At 43.6% G+C, this 10,388-nt stretch overlaps 1 long non-coding RNA gene across 1 annotated transcript; it reads left to right on the top strand.

Moving 5' to 3' along the window:
- Window positions 1–376: 376 nt before the first annotated feature.
- On the top strand, window positions 377–4,473 carry LOC111258269. The gene is made up of 2 exons (XR_002678929.1): window positions 377–1,569; window positions 4,329–4,473. It is a non-coding gene; the product is annotated as an uncharacterized LOC111258269 (long non-coding RNA).
- Window positions 4,474–10,388: the final 5,915 nt, after the last annotated feature.

Raw genomic sequence — 10,388 nt, forward strand, 5'->3', positions numbered from 1 at the left:
TTGGATATTATTTGAGATACATGAAGTTCAAATTGTAATTACTTCTAATAAAGTTGCAGAAATTCCTTGAAACCATTGAAAATAGTAAATGAGTTAGAAATTTGTCAAAACTTCTACAAGACAACCTATATATAGTCTATTATATTTAAAATATATATTGGTGTATATAAGATAATTATTTTTATGTGTTACTTCACAATAGTGCAATAAAATGAAAAAGAAAAAGAAAAATATGAAGGAAACGAGGCCCGTTTCAGCCCAAATAGCCTAATTATCTCTGGCCGTTCATTCCCGATCCAATGGCTCTGATCGTAGCTCCATAGTATAAAACCAACTCGCAACCTTAACTCCACAGCCTCCAGCCCCCCATGGCCGCCGGCCCCAAGCCCCCTCTCTCCCTCCTCCGGCTTGCCGCTACCGGCCCCTGCTCGCTCCCGCGGGCGCCAGGCACCTCGCGCAGCCACTCCGTGCTGGCCTCCACCTCAACCGCAGCCCCCTCCTCCTCACGCACCCACCTCCACCTCCACCTCCAGCCGCAACCCCCCTCCTCCTCTCCGCAGCCCCCTCCTCGCTCACTACCTCCTCCAGCCGTAGCCCCCTTCTCGCTCGCTACCTCAAGCCGCAGCCCCTCTCCTCACTCGCCACCTCCAGCGGCCGCCTCCCCTCCCTCCATCTCCGGCCGGCGCCCCCTCCCCTCCCTCCGCCCCCCGCCACCGCAGGCCCGACGCCGCCGCTGTCAGATCCGGCATCTACCTGGCCGGATCTACGAGGGCTCCACCAGGAGTAGAAACAGCGGCCAGGGCGAGGTGAGAAATGGTGGGGACGGCTGACGGTGGCGTGGAGGAGGCGGTGCGGCAGTGGGTGGAGGCCGGCAGCGAGCGTCTCGTGCTGGATGGCGGGCTGGCCATGGAGCTCGAGGCCAACGGCGCCGACCTCAACGGCCCTTTATGGTTTTTGGATATTATTCTTGCAGGCCCTAATCATTTCACTACCTTTTCTCTTGATTAAATCTCAGTCAAACAGCATAATGCTTCTGGCACAAGCACTAATAAAATGCCAAATGCAAACCTGTAGGTGCAAAAGATTCAAGCGTTGACTCCAAATATTGGAGTTGTTTACAGGTACTTCCCTATGCTATTTGGACCTCTTGGTTGCTTTGCTTTCAAATCTTACTTTTATGGATGCTGATGAAAGTCGTACTCTATACATTTACCTCACATATTTGAACTTAATAATGTATGAGGTCACATATCATAATATGTCGACATGGCTGATCTAGGTTTCAATGTTATTAGCTTCTTAGCTGTCACATCTGCTTGACATTTTTCTCACTAATGGGATGATGTAAGAAAACTAGAATGGCACTATGATTACATGAAGAGAATTACATGTTGAAACTAACGATATGTGTATTACTGACCATTCACCCATGATCGTGAACTCTCACTATTTTTTGTTACATTCCCATGTGCTTACCTTGTATTATTTTTCAGCGGGATGGGTCCAGATTTCCGCTTTCTAGTGAGGAAAAGCCGGAAGCAAGCACAGCAGTATTATCGATTGTATAAGGTATTTGTGACTGTTCGTTTGGTGCATATCTTTCCATTTAAATATGTTTGCACAAAAGCATCCTTATGAAAGTGATATTCAAATGTCTACTTGGTGGTTCTGTTCAAACAGGCTACCGTTAGTGATGTGCATCATGTCTGTTTTTTCTGTCCAAAATAGCATTTGGCAAGTAAATGTCGTTGAATCTGTAGGTCAAGTGACAACTGACAACACATATGTAAATATGAAAATCTCATATGGGCCATAAAGTTTCCAAAAATTTTAAATCATTGTTTCTATATCGAGTTGGTGAGGCCCACTGATTAAAGGACTGTAAGTTGCAACTGGCAATAATTTCTTTTTCCAAATAGCCCATTCTTGCGGTCCTTGTCAATTCTTCGCAGTTAGCTTACTTTTGCTGATTCTGCTGAGCTTTTACGTTAGTTTTGTTTTAAATGGAGAGCCACCTGAAATGAAGAAAAAGGAGCTTGCAAAAAAGGTATGCAGGAACTTTTTTCTTTGCTCATTTTCACCCATCAATATTAAATCTCGACACATGCTTTTCCAATCAAGATCAGGGTGGGAGGTGTGCTTGTGCACCCCAACCACCCCATTTCAAGTTCTTTCAACTCAATTTTGGGTGCCTATTTTCTTAAAGAAAAACCACCTAGTTCATTCTAGGTCGGACCTCGTTTTTACATGCTTTTCCAATGTTTGTGTAGGTCCTTAAAGAGGAATGATGCCACCAAAGATCTTAATAGAGCTATGGAGGTCAGTTGCTCCTCAACATAGTTTTAGAGCTTCCTTACTGGCTATGCCTACCTTTTTCATTGCTTTTGCTGGATTTCTGAAGTGGCACTTGAATTGATCGGAGATGAGGATTCAATTGAAAATTTTAGCAAAAGGACTGTTTAACGTAATGATCTTACTGTTTGAAGAAATAGGCAATAAAGAATTCACTAGTAGAGAATTGGCTTTCGATGCGCCCCCTTTTGTCCCGGTTTAAAGTTGACCCGGGACAAAAGGTTTACCAACTGGGACTAAAGCTTGGTCACTGGTGGGGGGCTCACCAACCGGGACCTTTTATCCCGGTTGCAAAGGCTAGTGGGAAAAAAGACCCTGAGAGGCCTTTTATCCCGGTTTGTAATACCAACCGGGATAAAAGGGGGTCATTTATCCCGGTTGGTGTTTCAAACCGGGATAAAAGGGTTCCCAACGAGGTGACTGAAAGAGGACTAAATCCCTCGAACCCTTTTATCCCAGTTTGTAATACCAACCGGGATAAAAGGGGGTCTTTTATCCCGGTTGGTGTTTCCAACCGGGATAAAAGGGTCCCCACGAGTTAATACAAAAGGATAGCATCCCCTATATAGTCAGATGCGGTGTGTAGGTGGGATGGCAAGGAAGCTACGCACGAGGCTGGAGGTTGTGGGTTTGAATCGCGCTGTGACCCGGGATAAAAGATCCCCTTTTGTCCCAGTTGGTTTATCCCGGATGGATTTTCGGGAGATTTGCACCCTACCAACCGGGACTAAAGGCCAATTCTCTACTAGTGATTTGTTCGAAGAGTGTCCTTGAATTTATATAAGATAAAGCAGCCTTCTATTCTCGTATGAATATGTTATATGGAGTTTTCTGATCAGGAAAACGGTTTAAGCCTTCTAAACAGTTTGAGGAGTGTTAGCAAGATTTTTTATTAAATAGTGGAGTTATTCTGAGGATGTACTGTAATTTTTGCCTTCCACCGCTGCACGGGGAAGATCCAGTGGAAGGTGCTCAACCTCGGCCACCTCGCTTGGCACGTCATCCCGGTCATGCTGTGCCCGGACCAGTATTTTTTTCTGAAGGAATGGTACTACACGGATGCCTGCGACTGATGGGATCTTCTCTCTGAGCTTCTGAGCTAGCGCCACTCGAACAATCTTCACACCTGTCTATCTAGTTGTCTTCTGAATACCTACTATAACTCATCCTCTCTCTTGCCTAGCACATTAGTTGAGTAATAATCACTGTCGTTCTTACCTGCCTGTACTATAAATCAAATCTGGATACAAAACATCTATACTGGTTACCTCCACAACCAATCTATCTGTCAAACCAGTGTTGTGGACTTTTAGCTGCCTTATGCATTATCCCAGCTTGTACATGGCTATGGTGCCCTTATGAATTAGCGTAAAACACATGTTATGCAGCACCATCATGCTATTATTGTTTTCTATTATGAGAGTCATCATGGGTAAAGACTAGGTATGCTAGATTTTAAAGACTAGGTATGCTAGATTTAATTTTCCTTGAGTTGTCAGTTATTTTTAGCATATTGAAACTTAATTTTGTTCTCTTTAATAGGTTATCTATTGCTTGGATGGAGCGAGAATTGGCATACAGTATGAGACATTCTTTGCTGGTGAAATTCTGTACAAATATTAAGAATTCTATTTTGCAGGTGAGCCTTATGAAATATTTCATTGTGTTTTGGAAAGCAAGTCATTCCTGAAAAGTATTTCCCTAATGTAGAGATAAGATTTCTATTTTGCCATGTAATTATGTTGCTTTCAAATTATTGTAATCATGCATCTTCATTCTGCTATTTTAGCCCCATTTATTTGTTGGCAGGACTGTGGTGGATTATTTTGCTGAGAGCTTACTGCAAGATTACAGGGGACAATGATTTGCTAGAAAGAGTAGATGTGTAGGACTAGTATGCAAACCCATAAGTATCCTGCTATATTGAAGTGAAAATAACAATTTGTGCTTTGTAATTGTTAAGTCAACCATTACAGGAAACCATACCTGTTACACAGCTTGTCAGAGAAACTGCTGCTGTTATGCAGGAGTTCACACAGTCTAGGTATGTTAAACTATGAACTAGCTATGTGGATGAATGGACAAGAGTTACTTTCATATGTCGAATATTCTATTTTATCATGAATGGTGTGCGTGAATGATGTATTGATTTAATTAATGGTATATATATGTGGCATTAATTTCTGTTTTGGATCCTCTGTTGCATTAAATATTAAGCATATGATGATGAAATATTTTCTGTTGCGATATCCGTTAAGCGTATAACCACGATTTGTATTGTGTTACAATACCCTGTACACATATAACCACGACATATTTCGTTGCAATATGGTTGAAGCATATAATGACGACACGTACCTCGTTGCGATACCTTGTAAGCATATTACGACGATTTCTTGTCGTTGCGATATCCGTTGAGCATATAGCAACGACCCATATTTTGTTGGTATATGGTTGATCCATATAGCCACGACTAGTATTTTGTTGAGATAACCTGTTACCATATTGCAACAGCATAAGTCTCGTATTGCAACAACATTCTTGCGTTGTGTAGACGCTTGTTTGCAACAACGCAATGTCGTTGCAATAGCCACTATAGCAACGACGCCTACCATTGCAATAGCCACTATTGCAACGACAATGGGCGTTGTAATATCCGCTTATTGCGATGACACACGTCGTTGCAATAACTCATCCTTATTGCGACGGCTGCCTGTGTCGTTGTAATAGCACATTGCAACGCCATTTTACACGACGACATGATTTTTAGCGCCACGACACGAAATCGTTGCAATAGACCCCTATTGCAACGAAATGACCCCTATTACAATGATTTCGTGCCGTTGCGCTAGTGACAAAACCTTGTATTGCATTAAACCTTGAAGGCCACAGAGTTTCTTCCAATTCAAGAGCTAACAGAGTGGTAGGTGCTATCATGTACCTATGCTGCGCCCTTGGCTGCACTCATGCATGAGGAGGAGGGAGTGGGTTCTGCTCTTCGGGATGATAATTGTGCTACTGCATCTCATTCAATCTGGCTAGGATCTCTTGTAGAGACTGCCATAGCTAAGCCTCGGACAAGGGCTGCGATGGTTCCTCTACCTCATATTGCATTGCTTCAGCCAGTTGCTTCTTCTTGTGATCGATTTGATTCTGTAGCGTTCTGTATCTCTGCCCTGCCTGCCTCAACTCTTCTGGTTCGGCAGTGCCAGATGTTGTTACACCTTTTCCCTTTTATTGCCTCGTACGCACCTGCGAAGTTGACGGGTTAGCTACTGCGGCTTGCTGCGCTCTGCTTGCTGCGTTGGCCACTGTGGCTTCAATTCGCCTTAGCGCCGCAATATCTTCTGCTACAACCCCTAGGCCCTCCAGGCCTACTTCCAGATCACCATCGGCAGTGTGCTCAATTTCAACATCATCTTCTTCTATTCCCTCCGCGTTTGGGTGACTAACGATGGCCCCTTCGATTACAGGTCCCGTCGACGCCTTCTTCTTTGCTAGGGCCATGTGGTCGTGAGCCTACCATGAGGTGCGCGCCAAAACTGTTGGTGGAGGACAGCCCCGAAGTGGACTCCGTCACAACAGTCAAAAAGTCTCGCTCCGAAGGGATAAGGACCCCCCCTTTGACAAAGCCAGTCGAGTGAGTATCTATCCTAACCGTCTTCTAATGGACCAAAATAAATGCGAACTGCGAACTATAAAAACAGTAAAGAGTAATAAATGCAAAGTACAATTACAATTTAATGTTACCTGACGGCTAGATTCCAAGAATATTCCAGGGTACAACGGGAAATACGACCTTCGTACGGACTCCTCCAACTGGGACCTCGTACGGCCTCCTCACCCCGCGTGGTCTTTTGACGTACACAGGGCTTCGGAGCTGGAAGCACCTTTCGCCGAGCCAATCTGTTTTCCCTCCGACTACAAGTCACGGTGAGGACGAGTCGAACGTCGATCCTCCCTGGAGCCCCGAAGGCTGGCCCGCCATTGTTTTGCTTTGAAGGAGCCTTCGCATGCCTAAGGGCCCTTCTTCTTCCCTGCATTTAGATTTCTCCACAGAGCAAACAAGCTGTTATGGTTAATGTCGAAAGGACTTCTCCCTCCAAAGGGGATTCCGAAAGTGGTTTCGCCAACAGGGAGGTCTACAATCGATTGGATCAGCCCTCAATACGAAATCATTGTACAAGTCGTGATCTACAATAACTCCTCAATTCTACTTGAATCAGGGGTAAACCGGCCAGACATCTTTGCAACCGGTCAGGCCGGTTCGTATTGCAAGACCGGCTAAGGACTCAGACCGGTTAGACCACTTTGACAAACGAGTCTAACTGGTTGGCCTCATCAGATTGGCTTGGTTCCAATTTTGGCCACAAACATATTGTACTCAGTGATGCCAGTGGTTGGGCACGGCCAGTTGGAGAAGAGTAATGGATTGTTTGTCTGTTTTGCCAAAGAAAACTCCTAGTAATGGATTGTTGTCTGTTTTGCTACAGAAAACTCCAACTGAAGAAAAGCACACATCAGTGCAAGCAGTGGGCGCTATGTCCTGATCACCTTATGTGCCGAACTGCCAATCATACGGAAATAATTCATTAATTCCAAGAATGGAGCATGAAAAGCTCTGATGGATGTCACTTGTTAGGCATGAGCAATGCTCTTCAGGATTCAATTTCAGATGTCTACTCTCTTGTCTTGTTGGCCGTTGGAATTCTTCTCTCTGTATGTGGTCAGTACTCAGTACTGTTATCTCCTAAATTTTGCCGCCATTATGAAAACTTGTTCACTTACACGGTTCAACATTAACATGCATCATGCATGGCTCTGAATTTGGTTTGCTTGAGTGAAATCGACAAAGAAGTTGGCATTCATCAGGAGAAGTGGCAGACTGAGTTTCATATCGACGGGATGACAGTTCATGCTATCTCTTTTTCTTGGAACCTTAGCTTTTCGTCTGATGGTGAATGAGAAATCAAAGTATTGTTAGGCATAAATACCATTTGTTGAATCATGGCGCCGAGGCGAGTTGCTTGACCTGTATCAAGCAACCACAACTGCGGTGGTATTCAGGTGGTGGTAAACTCTTCTTTGAGGGTTCTGAATCTAAGGATTTCTTGGGACTTGGGAGACATCGAAGCGATGCAGTCTGTTATGTATGTTATCCAGAAGAGAATGTTAGTATTGGTACAATTGACGAAGTGGCCTACGCTTTAGGCCGTCAAGGGATTCCTTACGGAAGCAGCGAAGACTCGGTGCATAAGAGCAGAATGAGAACAAAACTGAATATTCAGAGGGAAAAATGTTTTGTAAGTTGCCCAAAATCCCTTGGTCCCACTTTCAATATAAGGCAATGAGCGACAGAGAGGATCTATGGCTGCTACATAACTTGGCCCTCATTCTAGTGCACAGAACATGTTGTGTTTGTGCATCAAGGCTTCACTCGGAGTGAATTTCATCAGTTGCTCCACTTGGAATTACTACTTCACAAGGGTGGAGCTGTGAGTTTCGTATGGCACAGACGATTGAAGCATTGCACTACTCCTTTCTCAGGGAACCGTACGTGGGACTTCCGCAGCATACGACTCCGTCCCGAGCTTGTCGTCGGCCCTTGTCATTAGACCACTATGCTTGTATTTTCCGCCTTGACTCTCAAATCTTTTGCTTCTCGGGTGGTGGCGAACAATGCAGCTTGTGTTGCGGGAGATGCCCGCACGTCGGGTTCTGCCTGCTTCCTGCCAGAACAAGGCTAGCTGGACTTGTGGTAGGTGACTCAGACCATAAAAAACCCTATTCTCGATCTGATGGTGGACTTGAGGTAGGCATCGAAGATATCCAAACGTGCTTTGGGATCCGGATGTTCATTGTTTCGGTTAGAGAAGTTTGACTCCTGACAAAACTAAAAACCTCCAATATATTAGTTCTTTCTTTTCTAATTCTTTTGTTTTGGTTAACTTTTAATAAGTTTATTTTTAATCTTTTAGTGGAGATGCACACTTTCCTGTTTATATAAAAGAAAATGATGGCCAACATGGACTGACTCTCCATTGGAATTTGGAGAGGACTTCCACTTGTGGCTGTACCTGTTCAAGATACTTTTTGATGGAGCGTGCATTGACAAAATTTCCTTTTGAACCAGCCTCTTACTCTAATCCAAACATAGCATACGACTCGTGTGGTAAAGAAGCCAACTCTTACTGCAGTAGATTTTACTGCGTGTTTGATACTGGAATTCGATTGTCTTCCTTCTTCCAGAATTTATCCAATATGTCCCCCAAAACCAGCTGGTGCATGCCCGATACTTTCAATTGTCTTGTATGATCTGAATTCTAGACCAGTTAGTAATAATTCGGCCCTCAATATAGCCCCTTGGTCACGTGCATTCTTCTTCTGCGGCTTCCTGCCGGCCAGTTTCCTTGCCCCGACAATGCCTTAGATTTCATCATGAGGAGATGCTGAGTTTACGTACCAAGAACAACTTGACCTCGACCTCTCCATGAACGTACTCCTAGTAGCTGCAAATCGAGTCATCTTGACTCGATTAGTCCTTCTTTTGGCACCAATTAAAGCACTGAACTCAAGATCAGGCCTCTTGTTAATCGTGATTCTTAAGTTTAATTTAACGTTATCGGTGTGGGCACTGTCGACTGATGCTGTGCGCGTGAAGCAACTTGGCAAATTGATCTGCCTGTCAACTTAACCAAGCATCTCAGTTTACTGATGCCGATATCTCGATGACTTCAGAAGCACCTTAATGTTTCTTGCCCCGACTTCGGTAAATGGTTTTAGGATGAAATAATTAAGGATTGTTAAGATAAATCAGTAGCATCCTAATCTATTTGTAATTAGTGAAGATTCTGGTAAGGGACTAGGTCAAGCCTATGTGGTTTGTAAAGCTGCGAGCCCACTATCAATGACTAATATTGTGCACGTTGAGCAATTTGGACAAAATAATTCTGCTGGTCAACTTAACCGATGAACTGCACTCACGATGAATAAAGGTTCACTCATCTAGTGGAACATATAGTTAACTCTAACTTTGGGATTCACTCATCACCTCATTAAAGGTTTTGCTCGAGGCATTGACATGGCCTATAATTATATAGAGAGTAAAGGGCATGGCCGGTCCTTAAACTTGCCAGGCTGTATCACTTAGGTCCCCGTACTCTCAAAATGTATATCTAGCTCCCTAAACTTAGGCTCGGGTGTCACCTAGGTCCCTGTACTCTCATAATACATATTTTACTTCCTAAACTTTGCTTTGGGTATCATATAGGTCCATAAACCTTTGAAATGCAATGTCATCCCACTAATAGAACATGATAAGATCACATTTTATGCTTTCAAGCAAGCTATTACTTTAATTAGCACATTTTTGACTTGTTTTATTCCCCTTCAGCTTCTCCTAATATTCATCCAATAACTTATTTTATAAACCCCCGATTTTAGTTTAGTAAGTGCAACTAAGAGTTATTCAAATTTGGACAATCTTTCAAGAATAATAGAGCACACATGTCATACACACTAGCAAGTTAAGATATTGCCTCTAAAGTAAAAGATTATCAATCTTTCTAGATTTAGCACATCAATATTCTCCACACATGTTAAGCTGAAATTCACTTTATTTGGGTATCATTAAATTGTATCTATGTAAAAACAAGTTTCATCAATTTAATTGAGATGATAATACTTTTAGAGAGTATATAGACCTAGATGACAACCAATGTCAAGTTTAGGTGGCTGGATCTGCATTCTGAGAGTATAGGGACTTAAATGACACCCACGCCCCAAGTTTAGTGAGCCAAACACTAGTAGAAAACTAACTTTCGATGCGTCTCCTTTTGTCCCGGTTTAAAGTTGGCCTGAGACAAAAGGAGGTGCGCCACGGTAGGAAAAAATGGAGGGGAGATTTACTCCCGGGTCGTATTTGCAACCGGGATTAGAGGCTCCCCTTTAGTCCCGGTTGCAACGGCTAGTTCTGGGGCGTCGGTGGGCGTCGGTGGGGTGACCCTTTCTCCGGGGTTTGGAGGCTCCAACCGGGA

Source organism: Setaria italica, chromosome VIII (assembly GCF_000263155.2).
Source record: "Setaria italica strain Yugu1 chromosome VIII, Setaria_italica_v2.0, whole genome shotgun sequence".
Classification (NCBI taxonomy): domain Eukaryota; kingdom Viridiplantae; phylum Streptophyta; class Magnoliopsida; order Poales; family Poaceae; genus Setaria; species Setaria italica.